This window comes from Alexandromys fortis, unplaced genomic scaffold (assembly GCF_014885135.2).
Source record: "Alexandromys fortis isolate MF-2015 unplaced genomic scaffold, M_Fortis_MF-2015_v1.1 scaffold_29, whole genome shotgun sequence".
Classification (NCBI taxonomy): domain Eukaryota; kingdom Metazoa; phylum Chordata; class Mammalia; order Rodentia; family Cricetidae; genus Alexandromys; species Alexandromys fortis.
This window is the reverse complement of record NW_026067891.1, coordinates 455,089-471,746: the sequence shown is the minus strand read 5'-3', so window position 1 is coordinate 471,746 and position 16,658 is coordinate 455,089.

Genomic DNA, 16,658 nt, shown 5'->3' with positions numbered 1-16,658 from the left:
GAAGGTAAACCCATGTGGAGGACATGGTTGGCTTTCAGAAATGAACATCCTGCTTAACCTGAACAATGGTTGGATATTTTACCCAGGGGAAATGGAAAACATTTCTTAATTTAGGGGCTGAGTCAGTGGAGTCAGGTGAGACAGCCAGGCAAAGAAAGGAGATGTGCAGCTGTCAGTGGTTAATGTGGTAGTGTGCTTACCTGGGCTGGGGGCTCTCCAGAAAGAGGCCTTGTGAAGCCAGTGTACAGAGATGGGCCATGGGGAGGGACGGTGGGATCAGCTAAAATATGCGTGAACAGGACAGAGAGATCTTGGGCTGAATGAGGTGTGTATTTTTCCACTAGCTGTCCACTCCTGGAGGCATAGACTTGTATTAACACTAAGGGTCCACAGTGGTCTGTGCAGCACCCCCAGGAGCGGGCAGGATGAGGGGTGAGACTCAGAAGGAGAAAGCAGAGCAGAGAACATGCTTTCTAAATGTCGCAATCCCTCCCAGAGGAGGCGAGGAAGGGAACTTCTTGGCAGCACTGACTGGCAGGCCAGATGAGTGGAGATGCAGGGGACAGGACTCCAAGGGGTCCCAGTGTGTGCCCATTCCTCCCAGACAGGACCTGGGAGTTCTGGGCTCCTGGAGAAAAGGTTAGGAGATGGGTGAGGCCATCTTTGCTCCTGCTCTGCGCACTGAATTCCCACCATCTGTGGCCCTAGCCTTGACTAACCTTCCTGGCAGCAAGTCTGACACCAGGCCTTGGGAGATAGAGGGATGACTCAGGCTTTGTTGCTGTTTAGCATATTTTTCCCCCAAAGTAGTGTGACTCCCAGAGAGTAGCCCTGGCCTGGCCCTGTCTCTTGGCACCCCTGAAGGTTCCTCTGCTGTCTCTCTGGACAACCCAGATTCTGGATGGCGAGGCCTTGGAAGGTCTCGCTCTGCTGGATTGATGAGGAGTGCTAGCTGAGGTGCTGACAGGTCCTGTGGGGAGGTCGCTAGAGCCGCTCAGACCTTGGGCCGCAGGCCATGACCCTGCATCTCTGCTCTGAGGGGCATCTGCTATGATATCTTGGATGACAGCACAGGCAGGATTGCTCCCCCCTCCTTAACAGGATCAGGATCGGTGGAACAGTGGTGCCTCGTGGGTCCCTGAGGGTTTTCTGAGGGATGATGGATATGGGCTAGGCCTTTACCATAATCCTGGCTTCTCCACAGAGACTGTGGTCATTTGGAGCTGGCTGAGTCTTCCCTGGGGGGCCGTCCATGCATTCAAAGAATATTAAGCAGAATTCCTGTCTTATACAGACTGAACACCAGAGGCATCCTTCATCTGCTGGGATGTGGTCAGGTAATCCCTGTGGGTGGAAAAATAGTCCCAGGCAGGGAGCCAGTGCCGCGAGGTGAGCTAAGCACCACTAGACCGTTCCTGTCCACTGCTGGGGCCCAGAACACCGACAGCTTGATCGGGGTTGGGGGGGAACAGGTAACCTAACCCCTGGAGGGGCTGCTGTGAGGAGGAGGCTGGTCAAGGCACAGAAGGGACGGATCTGACTGGGGAGATGAGAGAGGAACAGAGTATGGCACCTGGTGTCTGGTGTGGACCACGGTGCCTAGTGCTGTGCCAGGAGCCAGGAATGGCACTTGGCCAAGGAGAGGTTTGCTGAGTGCCACGGGGGGGGTGAAGGAAGGGCTGGAAGTCATCCTCTGTCATTGTCACTCAACCAGGCTGAGGTCATCCCTTTAGCATCCCCAAGGACCAGCTCCCACTGCCGCACTGACAGGCAGGATCGTGGAAATCTGCAGGGTCACCCTGTGGCCGGAGCAATCTTGCCTCCTTCCAATTGTCCCCACAGCCCAGCTGCAAGTAGATCAGGGTGTGGAGCCAACTGTGCAGCCAGCATTTGAAGGGTGAGGGAGCCCCATGAGTGGCTGTGGAGAGGACCAGGGTCAGAGCAGTCTTCAAGACCCCTGGAGCTTCAGGCTGGTGTAGGAGGCCATATGGGGGAGAGGCCTGGATCAGTAGCAGCTGGCCCTTTAAGAACTATTTTCAGGACTGGGGAGATGACTCAGTGAATGAAGCACCCACCTTGCAAATGTGAGAACCAGAGATCTGATCCCCAGAACATACAAAAGCTAGGCCAGCGTGACAGGGACCTGTAATCCCTGCACTCAGAGGACAGGGAGGCACAAGAGATTCCTGGGGGGGCAGGGGCGGGCTGGTTAGCTAGAAGGGGGCACGGGGTGGGGGCGGAATTGATGAGAGTCAGCAAGAGACTACCTCAGTAGGCACAGTGGAGAGCAAGTGGAGAGGAAGACAGTGGACACTAATTTAGGCTTCCACGTGTGTATACACACAGGCACGTGTGTACTAAAGAGCACCTATACATGTACAGGTGTGCACAAGTGCACACACACCACACACACACACACACACACACACACACACACACAAAAGAAAAGACAAAAAATAAGATACCACAGGTCTTAGGGAGCCTGTGGTTCTTGCCTCCTTTCTGGTACCCGGGAAAGGGCAGGTTGTATGCAGAAGACCCCCTTCATGGCCAGAGGCCAGAGGCAGGACCCTCTGTAAATACAGTGTGTGGGGGTAGGGGGTTTGGACAGGAGCTGAGCATGGGCTGCCGGCCAGGACTCTTGCTGTGGGAGGCTGGTGGCTTTCTGCATGGGCCTTCCCTTCTTATCCTCTTTTCTCTGTGGCCTTCCACCACCTTTACCTCCTCCCCAGCAGCCATGCGGTCTTGGCACCCATCCAGTCCTTCCAAGGTCCATCGAGAGTAGAGTCTGCCCTCGCAGACGGAAGACACAGAAAGGCAAAGCTTCGCAAGCTGTCTAAACAGCCCAGGGAGCCGTAATTCAGTCCCAACCACACTCCGAGGAGCAGGCCATCTCCCGGCATGGTGCCAAGATACACGGTGTTTCTCACCTTTGCCAGGCTTCTCTTCCTGTCTTAGAGGCTTCCTTCGTGCACGTGTGACCGTGTGACTTTGGCCACCCAACATCTGAGTGTTCTTCTTAGAAGGCTTGAAGAGGTCAGAGCCCGCCTCCAGAACAGCATCCCAGGGTTCTACATCCTCCATTCCCAGGTCCCCTTTTGGTTGGGGCATGCCAAGACCCCATGCCATCCTGCATACACTTCTCTTCATCTGACCTTGATGTCGGGAGTCCTTGAAGCAGAGGAGTGGGGAGTCTAAGGAAATCTTGGGTTTCTCTGGGATGGGGGTGGGAGACAGGTATCCCATCCTTTGGTGGCTGGGAGTGTTAACCCTTGTGGTACTGTTTTCTAGTATGCTCTAGACCAGTGGTTCTCAACCTCCCAATGCTGCAATCCTTTAATACAGTTCCTCATGTGGTGACCCCTAGATATAAAATTATTTTCGTTGCTACTTCATAACTGTGATGTGTTGTAATGTAAATATCTGTGTTTTTCGATAGTCTTAAGTGACCCTTGGGAACAGCTGCTCAAGGGTGGTGTTCTGTGTTGCCTGGAATGTGCTTGCCTCTGCCTTTCAGACAGCCTGTAAGCTCCTAGCACCTTCTCAGTAAGCTGCTTTTGTTCTGAAAAGCATCTGGACTTGAACACAGACTCTGCTCAGACCAAATGTTTATGTCACCCAGGATTTTGTGCTGTAGTCTAGTACCAGGTGTAACAGTATCTGGAGGTGACTGGGGCAGAGTGGCAGAGCCTTGAAGATGGAATTAGTGCCCAGTCAGAGAGACAACCATGATGTCTTGCTCTTTGTGCCCCATGAAGACAGTGAGAAGGTGACCGGGTAGACTCATCATCAGCTAGGACCTGCAGGCACCTTCATCTTGAACGTCTGACCTCCAGAACTGTGAGGATGCGTTTCCCTGGTTTACAAGCAACCCAGCGCCACCTAGACTAAGGTTTTCACCACAGAAGCCAGAGTAGACCAAGATTCTAGCTGTTGCCTTCCATCATTTGCTTAACTCCAGGTCATCAATAAACCTCAGACCCTCTTCTGGAAAGCCTTCTCCCATTGCCTGGCCGAACACGTGGGCTTCTGAGTGCACATGAGGCCTCGGAGAGGCATAGTTCAAGTATGAGCACTGAAAACTTGGATAACGGGGTGGAAGGGGGCTGGAGAGCTTGGGTTTTGACATAGGTTCAAGTCCTAGTTCAGCTACGTACCAGCTGTGTGTAGTTTTAAAAGCAGATAATCCCAACTCTTTGACCTTCATTTTTCTCTTTTGGAAAATGGGTGTGTGTATGGGACCTTCTGTGATGGATTGTTCTGAAGCTCAGAAGAGCGGCACCCAACTCTTTGCTCATGCCAGAGTGGCTATATAGAGCTGGGCAGCAGGAGGTCAGGAAGTGAGAGCCCTGCCCAGCTGAACCACCAGCCCCCTGCCTCTCTGGACACACATCTTCATGTTCATAGGTAGAAATGGCCTTGATGTTTCTGAATCTTAGTTCTCAATTCCCAGCTGAGAACCTCAGATGGATCTTTGAGTGAGGAATCTGTACCTAGTCCAGTCGGTTGTGGCCAGGAGGTGACATGGGACACAGAATGGCTGCAGCAACCCTATCCTTGGTGAGAGGGTTGGTCAGACCTCTGCCTGTGTTTCACATTCTTATCTGTAAAAGTACCTAATGGGTGTGCTAGTGTGGGTGTCCTCACCGGTAGTGGTTTAGTTCTCAAATACGTGCATTCTCTTACAGAGGAAGAAGGCAAGAGTATCGATCAGTCTTGTCATGTGAGGTTGCTGTCTTTCCAGCCTTCGGCTCTACCATCTTTAGTGTTCCGGGTTTTGTCTGTAGACTTCTCGTCTCATGGTTACATTGTAGCTGCAGCAACTCCAGGCATCACACCTGGATACCATTCAAACCAGGAACGACAGTGCTTCTCATCCGGCAAGGATCTTTGGCCAAGGAATGTGTTAGATATTTCCTTCTGCATTTCACCTGTGACTACTGTAGAAGCAAGGGAACCTGGGAAAACAGCTGTTGTTTTCAACTTGTATTATCAGAGAGCCTGCTGGCCAGCTTTTGTCTTAACTTGACACAACCGCCAGTCACCTGGGAAGAGGGTATCTCAAGTGAAGAATTGCCTCTGCCCAATTGGCCTGTCTGTGAGAGATTGGCTGGATTTCTGGTTGATGTAGAGAGCCCTGCCCACTGTGGGCGGAGCCATCTCTAGGCTGGTGGCCCCGGGGCTATTCAGGAAAGCCAGGTGAGCAGGAGCCAGTGAGTGAAGAAGCAATCAGTGGTACCCCTTTATGGGTTTTGCTTCAAGCTCTTGACTTGAGTTCCTGCCCTGACTTCCCTCAGTGATGGATGGTGACCTGGAAGTAAAAGCTGAAATAAACCCTCCCCCCCCCCAGGATTTGTTTTCAGTCATGGCATTTATTACAGCAGAAAGCAAACTAGAACAGAGAGAGACTTCAACAATTGGAAGAATGGCTACAGGGGTGCACCAGCCTTGCCTGACAGGTTGAGAGGCAGACACAGTTATCTCTAGACAGCATCATTTCTATGTGCTCCTGGAAATTCAGAAGCCATGCACAAGTTTATGGCTAAAAAGGCTGCTTAAATCCCAGGCCCAAGAAGATATTGTACACGAGACACCACAGTTTGTGGGACTGGGCAAGGTCAAGTTTCTCAGAAAGCCAATAATGTACTGGTAGTGGCTCTGGCTCTCCTTGATCTTTTTCAGCTCTAAAAGGAAGAAAAGTATACAAAGACATTTTCACTTTGACTTTCTTCTTTTCATTGTTAGAAGATGCGTCTTTAAATAGCTCATGGGCCGGCAGTAATGGATAATGCCACGGCTAAGGCTACACAGGTCATACATGAATGCCTTGCACCATCTTCAGGAGCTGACCAGGCTGGATGCTTCTCCCTGAGCAGCTCTGTTCTTATCTGTGGATGCTTGTGAGGTGTGTGTGTGTGTGTGTGTGTGTGTGTGTGTATGTGTGTGTGTCCGTGTCCGTGTGTGTGTGGTGCAGATCTAGTATTGTTTTTGGAATGTGGGTAGGGCTTGTGGTGTCTGCTCTCTTTTCCTTCTGCCAGGTTCTCAGAGGGTAGAAAGACAGCCCAGAGACAGAGAACAGAGTTCTTGTGCTGTGATGTCTCCCTTCCCCAGAGTATGGGTGCAGAGACACCAGGTCATGGGTGTGCTTGCCTGGAACCACTGAAAACATTTTCATAGTCTGAAGGAGTTGTCACTATTCTGGGTGACTGAGATAGCACAGGCCTTGGAGCCACCAGCTTGGGGCTCTGACCCATCTCTTTCACACACTTCCTTGACTGACAGTCCTCCAAGCAAGGTCTTGTAGCTTCTCGCCCTCAGTTGCCCCAACTTGGCCAAGGTTAAATACTGTCTCTCAGGGTGTGGATTGCATGAGGTAACCTAGATGCTTTCCAAGGTCCTTTCCAAAGATTGGAGCCCATGTGCAGCCTCAGTGTCCCCCTCAGTTCTTTCCCATCATAATACTGATGCCACTGTCACCATCACCATCTTCAGAATGTTCTGATGTCCTCGACATGTCCTGTGTCTTCTCCCTGAGTGACCCCCTAAGCCATCTGGAGGGTGGGGCTGCTGCTGACATCTAGACTAGAAGACTAAGTCTCAATGGGTGCAGGGTTTGCCCTTGACACCTAACTAGCAGGACGCCAGTGGCAGATTGAAGTAGCAGGTAGCCTTCTCTTGTTGAGACACACTCTGTTCCTTGATTGTTTGCAAATATCTCATTCACTGGAGTAAAGTTCAAGTCCCATGGACTGGGTCAGAACCTCTGCTCAAGATCCATCCCCTCCTTTTTGGTGACAGAACCCCAATTTTCCTCTCACAGAAATCTGTTAAGCTTCACTCTTAGTCCGGGTGTTTGGGGAGACTGACTCTTGCCCACTATTAGAGACAGTCACATGATCTGGTGTTGACCAATCAACTGGTGTTTCTCTCATCTCCCCGAAGTTCAAAGTGAAGTGCTCAGGCTGTCTAATGACCCCCAATCTTTGGGGAAACATTGGGGTAATCTATTGGGAAAGAGGAGCCATAAGCAGGCGCTGAACTTCCAGATGGCAAAAGCCCACCAGAGCGGCTGAGGCGGGGAAGCACAGTGACAGACGTTGGGGGGCACTTGGAGCACCATGCTGTTCCCGAAGTCACCTGCCTCCTGTAAGGAGAAGAGTCACGGCTGAGAAGCCCGTGGTCACCCAGCACCGGACAGCAGAGGTCACAGAGCCTGTCATTCTAGCAGGGTTTCCAGCCTGGGTTTCCTGGAATCTTTCCCCAGACGTCTGCGTGTGTAGGACGTACGTGAAAGGCCCTCCACCTTCCCACCAAAGCTGGCACGGATTCTCAGTATGGAACTTTGGCGTGGAGCGTTTGGTGGAGCTTCAGCTTGGCTCTTTAGACACAAGTAACTGCCAGTTGCTGCTGGAAAGGGAGGGCCGTGAAGGGACCCCGATGGGACCTGGAGCTGGAGGGCAGGCAGGGCCCCTGATGGCCCTCTCATAGAAACTTCAATCCACTCTGTTCTAGCCTCCACCCACCAGTGCCACCCCCACTTTCCCTTCCTCTGATACTGGAGAGCGGGTGGTCCGTCAAGGTACCAGCTCTCCCACAGGATGTCATTTCAGCCTCTGGTCTCTCTGGAGACTCTGGAGAGAGGACTGACTTTGCTGACCCACCTTGGCTGCTGGTCAGCCTGCAGGTTCCTGGTACAGCCGTTTGACTCGGGTCCCAGCGACTACTGACAGCCACTGGGTATCCGATCAATGTGGCATCATCTGAGCCCTTGGGAGGGGTTGAAGACAAAACAGAGGCTGACTCACTGATAGAAAGAGTCAACTTCGCAGTACCCCCAAACCGCCACGGAGTCAGAGGATGAGGATCAGCGCGTGTGAAGGTTTACACTAAGGCAGAGGTCCCGGAGATCATGGCCTGTGCTAATCAATCGCCACTGTGATGAATGCACAGGATGATTAACTGATGGGAAGAAAGGTTGATTTCGATTCAAGCTTTAGAGGTGCAAGTCACTGCTTTGCTGGTTCATTGTCGAGAGCCTGCAGTGAGGCAGCACAACCTGACTGGAGCATTTGATGGAGCAAAGTCGCTCGTCTCATTGAAGGGAGAATCTAGGGTCCAAAGGTACCCTCTTGGTGGCCTAACTTCTCGCTATTAGACGCCACCTCCTAAAGCTTTCCTAACTTCCCAACAGCAACACAGACAGGGGACACATGGGTCTTCTGGAGACACAAGGTACAAAGTCGATGGTGGCTAAGTGGAGCGGATGGATGAGAGAAAATAAAGTACCATTTACCATTGTAGAGAGCATTCATGGTTGTATGGGACCTACTGCTGCCCAGGGAGTGGGGCTGAGGGGGGGGGCAGTTGCAGACTCTGAGTCAAGGAGAAAACTTGGGGCTAAAGCCTAGGCAGTCAAGGCAGCCAGCCTGCTCGTTTCTGAGCACAGAAAGATGCCGTCTCAAAAAAACCTCAGTGGAAGTAAGTTGGTGTTCTGCAGAGCTGTTGGGGCAGAGGGGAGCATGAGAAGGTCCCAGCTGTGACCAGAGACCCCAGCAGGACACAGCTCACGCACAGGTCCTGGTACTACATATGCATTAACAGCAAGACATCAATAGATGGGCTCCCATTCTATTCCCAGGGTTCACACACTGTGGGAGAAGTCATGTTATGTCTTTGAGCTTTAATTTTTCATTTCTCCTGTGCAAAGTGTAGGTAGGACCTGAGCCAAGTTTTGAAAGATGCTGCAAAGATAAGTGAGAAAATGGGTTTAACGAGATAAACCTGTCTGAGCATGGCTGGACTCTGGCAGACCTCTGTAAAGTGTGTGTGTGTTTGCGTGCATGCGCGCGTGTGCTTGTGCATGTGTGTGTTCACGGGCTTATGGAGGCCAGAGGTTAATGTCAGATGTCATCCTCTATTGATATCCACTTTACTTTTTGAGACAAGGGTCTCTCACTGATTTAGCTAGGCTGACTAGCAAGTCCCGAGGATCTCTGGTCTCTGCCTCCCCAATGCTGGGATTACCGGTACACATGACCATGCCTGGCCTTTTATGTAGGTACTGGGGATCCAGACTCATTTCCTCATTCTTGTGTAGCAGGCGTGTTAAGACTGAGACATCTCCCAAGCCCTTTGGTAGGAGTTTTGTCTTTCCTTTGTCTTTGGCAAAGGGAGGGCCAAGTGTCCCCCTCCTGCACACTGACTTCTCTGAGCTGGCCAGGCTGGCGTGGCTCCCTGCTTTCTCAGTTGTGCTCAGCTCGTACCCGGCATCCAATCTAAGAATTCTCTGCTTCCTCACTGTAACACGAGGGCCTGCTTGTTGTGGTTTCTGTCCTCCCGGGTTCCCACAGCCATGAGTCCCAAAGAAAATCACACAGAGGTCTATATAAGTTATAAACTGATTGGCCCATTAGCTCAGGCTTCGTATTAGCTCTTATAACGTATATTAGCCCATTATTCTTATCTATGTTAGCCACATGGCTCAGTACCCTTTTCAGCAGGGGCAGGTCACATCCTGCTTCTTCGGTGTCTGGACAGGACTGGAGAGGAATGGGCTTCCTCCTTTCCAGAATTCTCCTGTTCCTGACCCACCTATACTTCCTGCCTGGCTACTGGCCAATCCGCATTAATTTAAAACATACAGACAATTCTCCCGCACCACCCTACCCTTGGTGGGACACTTTGTGCGCGTCCTGGGTCATGGCTTTTCACAGCTCTCTTCCCATGGCTGACCATTCCGAAACCCTTCTCCGTCCTCCCATCCCTTCTCTCGGGGCAGAGGTTTAGTGTTTACACAACTCATCTTACGCGGGCCTCGTCCTGACCAAACCTAAGTGCCCTCCATCTGCTCCTTTTCATGGAGTTTAGTTCTTATCCTTCACTTCACGGGGAAGAAAGATGAATTCTCTCAGCTCATGTTGAAGGGAACCTTGGAGTCAGACATAGCAGGGTCCAAACTCTAGATTCTTTCTGTGTGACCAGCAAACCTCAGGCAAGTGAGAACGCCATTCTGACACACCCCATGACCCAGTTCTTTCACATGTAGTACAATGTGGGCTATTTGTGTCTGGCACATAGGTGTTCAATAATACTGGTTTATGGCCGGACCCCTACACTTCTAGTTTAATTGGCAGGCACCTCACCCCTCTTAAGAGCCTTTGGATAAGTTTCTTTCCATGTTGCATGGACTGTGATCTCTGGGTTTGTAGTCTGTTTTCTGTTGCTATAACATAATACTCAATGTACAGTACTTCTTAAAGAAAAGAGGGTTATTGGAGTCACATGTAGCTGGCAAGTCCAAATAGTGTGTTGTTGCTGTCCTGACAAGGGCCTCCTTGCCTAAGTCACAGCTCAGGAGAGAAGTGGAAAGAGATCTAGCCATCCTCAGAAGAGACCAAGCATGTGGGGTAGCCTTGCTTTATCACGACCCTGTCTCCTGAGAACCAATAAGCCTCGCTCTCTTATGAGGGCAGAGCCAACATGACAGTTACCTGCCAACACCACCACCTGGGACCAGCTCCCCAAACAGAAATCTTAGCAAGGTCCGGGGGGACTGGGTTCCTGAAGGTAGCACAGGAAGTCTTGAGTGTGTGAAGGTCTCCATGAATGTGTGTTGTTGAAATGGGCACAGCCGCATCTAGGGCTTAGCCTCAGACCTAAGCGGAAAATGGCAAAGTCTTCCTAGGATGAGGATCAGAAGGATGGCTAAGCTCTCCTTGGTCTGTGTGCAGACTGTCCAGACTTCTTCAGCTGCATAGCTTTGTTTCCATTGGATGTTTACAATACAAAGACGACTTCCTTACAGAGCCTGTTGACATAGCTAAACCTGCCTCCAGTTCTGCATGTAACAACCACGACTCCTTGTTCATCTGTTTGTAATAACCACGCCTCCTTGTTCATCTACATGTATCCCATCTGCATGTAATAACCATGGCTCCTTGTTCATCTGCATGTAACCCATCTGCATGCAATAACCACGCCTTTTTGTTCATCTGCATGCAATAACCACGCCTCCTTGTTCACCTGCACGTAACAGCCACGCCTCCTTGTTTTTCTGCATGCAATAACCCACCTCTCTGTTCAACTCTATATAATGAACAGGGTCTGTGGTTTCTCCATCAGTCCACCCAGTCCCAGCCTTTCTGTGTGTATGTCTGTGTTTTCTTTGTCTCTTCTCTGTCCCAGTCAGGTCCGTCCCTGGAGCTATACTAGACATGGCAGGTCTTTCTTCCCTACCGTGTCTCTTAGGTCTTCACTTTCTTCATGTGCTAGTGGGAGACACAGAGAGGATGTCTCACACACTCATTTAGTTACCGTGTTCTACAAGGGCTCAGTTCAGAGCCCTGCATGCTAAGGTGGCCGTTAAATGGCATTACCATGGCCTGTCACGACACAGAACTCTATGCCTCCCAAGTGCAAGGGGCTGCAGGCCTATAACTCCATGGAGGGCTGGCAAGTGGTGGGGGGCCTCATCTGGTCTCAGTGCCTTTCATCTACAACAACAACAAAAATAGAGCTGCCTCCAGGCCAGGCTGGCCGGAACGCCAGCATCCTTGTAAAGTAGTACCTGCTTACACAAATGCCACTTTCTAAGCTTTGACGAGACAGGGCAGGACCCTGGAGTGGAAAGGCCTTTGGGCTTTATTGAGCAATCAAACTGCTGGCTACATCTCCGGGAGAGGCCGGTAGAGAGCCATGGCCACAGGATGGCCTCTCTCTGGGGACGGGCCACGTAACTGAAGAGCCCCTGGTCTTATACATCACTCTTCTCTTTGTTATTTATTTATTTATTTACTTATTTTGAGAGCCTTTTTAGAATTTTATTCGGAGTTTAAAAACAAACAACAACAACAACAACAAAAAAACTAAAATAAAACAAAACAAACAACAACAACAACAAAAACCCCCCTGCATTTTGCCAAATTTGGAGGCCTTGCTTGTAACCACAGGGCCGGGTCCTGGTGACCAAACCAGAACCTTCTGGCCCCACTTACTGTTTATTGCTGGCAAAAGAGCACATTGCGTTTCACAGTAAAAAGGGTTAGAAAATTGTATGAAAAGGCTCGGAAGACTCACGGACATCAAATAGCTCTTACAAAACCAACGCTGTAATTAGTTAAGTATGAATGAATCAGAACCATATGGCTTGAAAGTTAAAGGGGAGCGAGCTGAAGGGAAGAGAACGTCCACTGGGATTTAATCAGACAAAAAAATGCTGGAAAAATTGTTGATGTTCACCAACCCTAGGTCCCAGTTGAGTCCCCTGGGCTCTCTGGCTCCTCCCTCCCCTTTCCTGATTCTTCCAATGAAGCAGGAAGTCTCCTCTTGGAGGGTGGGCATCCAGGCTGAGCAGGTGAGGGGTGGAGGCTAAGCCCGAGACAGAGTCCCTGAAAGAGAAGAACAGAGAGAAGGGGCGGGAGGGGGGTCGGGGGGGGGAGACAGCCTCGGGCAGACTGGGGACAGCTTCCTTGGGGTAACTGTGTGGGTGCCCATCTTGTATGGAGGAAGCAGAAGCAAGGGTTGGGCAGACATCCTGGAGTCCGTGTACTCAATCAAGACAGGCTGCAAACGGAGCCAGTTCCGAACTGCACGTGATTTAGAATGGCTGGTCCCAACCGGTACATGGCTGGCTTTCGCGACCACCCAGAGCCATCTGCCCCCCTCCCCAACTTCCTCCTAGCCACCACCCTGAGTCACTTGCCTCATGGGGCATTGCAAAGCCTGACATGTTCCTGTTTCTTCTGTTCTCTTTCTGCCATTTCTGTCTGGGACTTCTGACGAGAAGGGGACCTCATTTGTCTTGTCCCTTTTGCGGTGTCCCCAGCATCTGACTTGGAGTTGTCACACAGGAAGCATTTGGGGAATGAATGAATGAATGAAAGAGGAATGAATGAGTGATGACTGGAGCCCAGAAGGGCTGTGGGAAGAGAGAAGATGGGCTGGAAAGGGGCAGGAGCCAGGCCGTGTAGGGCTTGTGGTGCTGAGGGGCTCCTAAAGGAACTGGAAAGCCAGGAAAAGGACCAAGCTGAGACTGACGTCACCACTGTATCACAGGGGAAGGAGCAGGGAGGGGGACAAAACTGGACGCCCAGAGAAAGCCGGTGGCAAAGTCGTGTTTGTTTGGCCTTCCTCTGCCCGCTCTTAAAGGCATGTAAGGCAGGGCTCTCTCTAGACGACGGGCCCAATAAACGCTGGGGAGTTCACAAATAATAGAAGCTCTGGCTTGCAGCCGCTCCATGCAAACCATCATTTTCTCATTTAGAAAATGGGTCTTTGAGGCTCGCCATGGAAAGACATCTTCCAGAAAAAAGAGAAAGAGAGATGTGTACGTCTGCGCCCATTCTGAATGTTTTCCCGAACCACCTTCTCTTTCCGGAGGGTGGCTGCCCTTGGCAGCCGTCAGGTTCCATGAAGCGGCGCTGGGCCTCCCCTGACATCTCAGCAGTCACGAGTGGGTGAGGTGAAACACGGAGCTGCGGAGCCGGCAAGTTGCTCAATGTCCCTGGAAGGCCTCCGAGGACAAGACTGTTATTTGGTGGGTGTTTTAGGAGCAGAGCCATCTTTATGTTAGGGGAGAAGGACACAGCCCAGGCTGCCCAGTGGTTAACAACTGTGTTATTGCTGGAAGCCACGGAGGAGCCTGTATTGGGCTCCCTTAGCCGATGGCAGCGCCTCTCGAAGAAAACCATTTCCCTAGTAACCACCCCACTCAGGACCTATCGCTTATCCTGATCCTTGGCTTCGGGGGCCCAGGCTGCAGACGACACCCCTTTAAGCTCAGAGAGGTGTTGTTTGTCAAAGGATCAGTGAGGTGTGGGTGCTGTCTCCCTTCAGCATCCCTTAGAGACCAAGCCTTGCAGCTGGAAACCTGAGCCCGCCCCCCATTGGTTCCCATGCTACTCTGCCTGCCCTGTTCCCTCTAATCAATAAAGATTTTCCTTCCTGGGTCAGAATGATAGTGCCCACCACTGAGCACCGTGGGTTGGGACAGCTCAGGGGCCAGCATGCTCTTCACCTTCCAATGGCCACTGTCCCTGTGCCCTCGCTGGGCACCACGGGTGCCTCCTCCATGGAAGCACAGCCTATGCCACCTCTCTGCCCCAGCTACTGGCAAACCGTGACTATCACCCAGGCAAAAGCAACCAGATCCCACCTCCAGGGGCCTGGAACCTCGAGCGATTGGTCTGAGCTTGGGAAAGATGACCGGTGGGAGGTTTTCCAAGCCAGAGGCAGCAGGTGGCATGTAGGCCACCCATTCCCATGACCCTGTGAAGGCCCCTGTTGCAATTCCTTGGTCTCTGGCCATTTTCCAGACTTCATCACTAGTCCCTGCCAATCCCATGAGCCCCTGATAGTCTTCCAGTAAATTCCATCTGATTACCACACAGCTTGCAATCAAGAATCTTGACTACCATACAACCTTTTGTTAAACCAGAGGAGTGAGCCAGATCCTGGCATGGGGCATCTCCTTGTACCAACAGACACTCTGGCAAGAGGGAGTTGTTGAACCTACTTTCCAAAGGCAAACACTGAGGCTCAGGAAGCCACAAGCTGTGTCTGGAGGCGCTCAACTACCACGTGGCTGCGGTGGGGCTTAGCCCAGGATCTTCTGATGCTGGATCCCACCATCTTTTCTCAAGTATCTCCTCTGCCCTGGCTCACAGCATAGTGCCGCAGAGAGGCAGTGTTGGCCAGCCCACAGTTACCCTGCAACCTGCGCGGCTGGCCTAAGACTTGGGGCAGGAAGAAAAAACACTTTCAAAGCTGAGATTTGCTCAGAAGCGCGAACACCTGCCAGGCTGGAATCTGAGGCGCTTGGTCTAAACATGGAAAAGCTGAGTTCACTTGCCCCGGAGGAGCACCTGTGGGAAGGGGAAGCATGGTTTAACCCTTCCCTTAGGAGAGAGAATGAAGCCGCCAGCCTCCTTCCATGGCCGGGGCAAAGGCTGTGAAAGACGGAAGCAGACTCGTTGGCCTTATGCCTTTTCTCTTGTCGGACTTGGGGACATTTGAAAGTTTGGGCTGGTGAAGACACTGTTTCAGTTCATTCTGCTCAGAGGAAATGTACAAATTTAACAGATTCGGGAATTTGGGGGTTCAGAGCCTCTGAGAGACCTGGTCTGTTGCATCTCCTCTCTGTCCTGTCTCTTCAGAGTCTCCCTGCGGTTATGTTTTTCAACAAGACACATCTGAGTAAGTCTGTAGCAAAGACCACATAATAAACAAACTATGTTCCCTGCTCTCTTGGGTCGGATTCAGGTTCCCAGGCTCTTGCTTTCTCAAGAGCAGCTGGGCTCCCGTTTCTCCTGTCGGAACCCCTCCGCCTCTGCAGACCTGCATGGATCCACAACCATGACGGAGGAAATGGGAACTTATGGGACAATGTCTGGACTTCTCTGGAAGCCTGGCTCTTGGCTGAGGAATTTGTAGTCAGACCACAGTAAGAACTATAATAAACGTTGGCAGTGTGTGCAGCCGAGTCCCCAGGAGGCCTGCTGGGACAGAGAGAAAGGTGCCTCTGCAGAAGACACTTGACCTTGACCTGATTGATACTCGCTACCGATACTCTCTGGCCACACGTGCCTGAGCTCTGGACAGTTTGGGCTCACAAATACACATGGAAGTCCATTGTTTCTCATAGGATGCATTGAGCTCTGGCTGCTTCACAGTGACAAAGAGGCCAGAAGGAACAGGGACAGACGAAGGGAGTGCCCTGGGCACTGATAAGGGATGCTTGGGCGAAGAGAGCACAAGGTGATGTTTGCCCTTGTAGAAAACAGAAGGAGGCTGCCAGCAGGGTTTCTGCCCTTGCCTTTTATAGTCTGGCAGGTCTTTCTCTGGGACAGGCTAGCCTTTTCCACTGTGTAGATTCTGTTTCTCCATAGTTCTGGCTTACACCAAGATTTTAATAGCACCTCCAACCCCTTCTCCACAGGACTAACAAGTCCAAGACTACCTATCAAGGATGGTTGTCCCAGAGATTCTAGCTTTTACAGGGAATATGTATCGGTTATCTAAAACCATGGTAATGTTGGGTAACAACCAGTACCAGCTCAGGAGATGTACTGGGTGAACAAGCCCCTGGTTTGCTGGGCAGTTCAGGAGAATGGATGGAGCACAACAGAAGTCTCACACAAGTCCCTGGGGGCTTGGGCTAGCAAGGTGGCTCTGTGAGCCTTGGATGGGCTCTTCATATGCTGGACCTCTCCTGAGGCAAAAAGGCCATTCTGGTGTGGTTTTCATTGTCTCGGCTAGGTCACATCACTTGGAAAACCAGAGCAACCTGTAGGAGGAGCGAGTCAGAGGAGAATGCCATGGCTTCTGCATGTTGTTGTCACGTTCGAGTCACAGGTCAGCCCAGAAGCGGGGGAAGGAAAATAAGCTGTAAAGTCACACCGAAGAGAGCACAGCTACTGGGGCGTGAAGAACTGGTCACCTGTGCCATTGCTGGGTGACAAGCCAATTCTCATCGGCTCGCTCTTAGCCAAGCCTGTAAATAGGTCGCCTTTGGTTCGGGTGCTCTGTGGTCTGAGGTTTGGGTGTGTGCACTGGAGTACAGGAAGGACAAGACGAGAAACAGGTGCCCCCTTGCCCGTCCCTGCTGTATGGCACTCAGTCAGGCTGGCTGAGAAAGAGCCGCATCTGTTTACTCTTCAGGG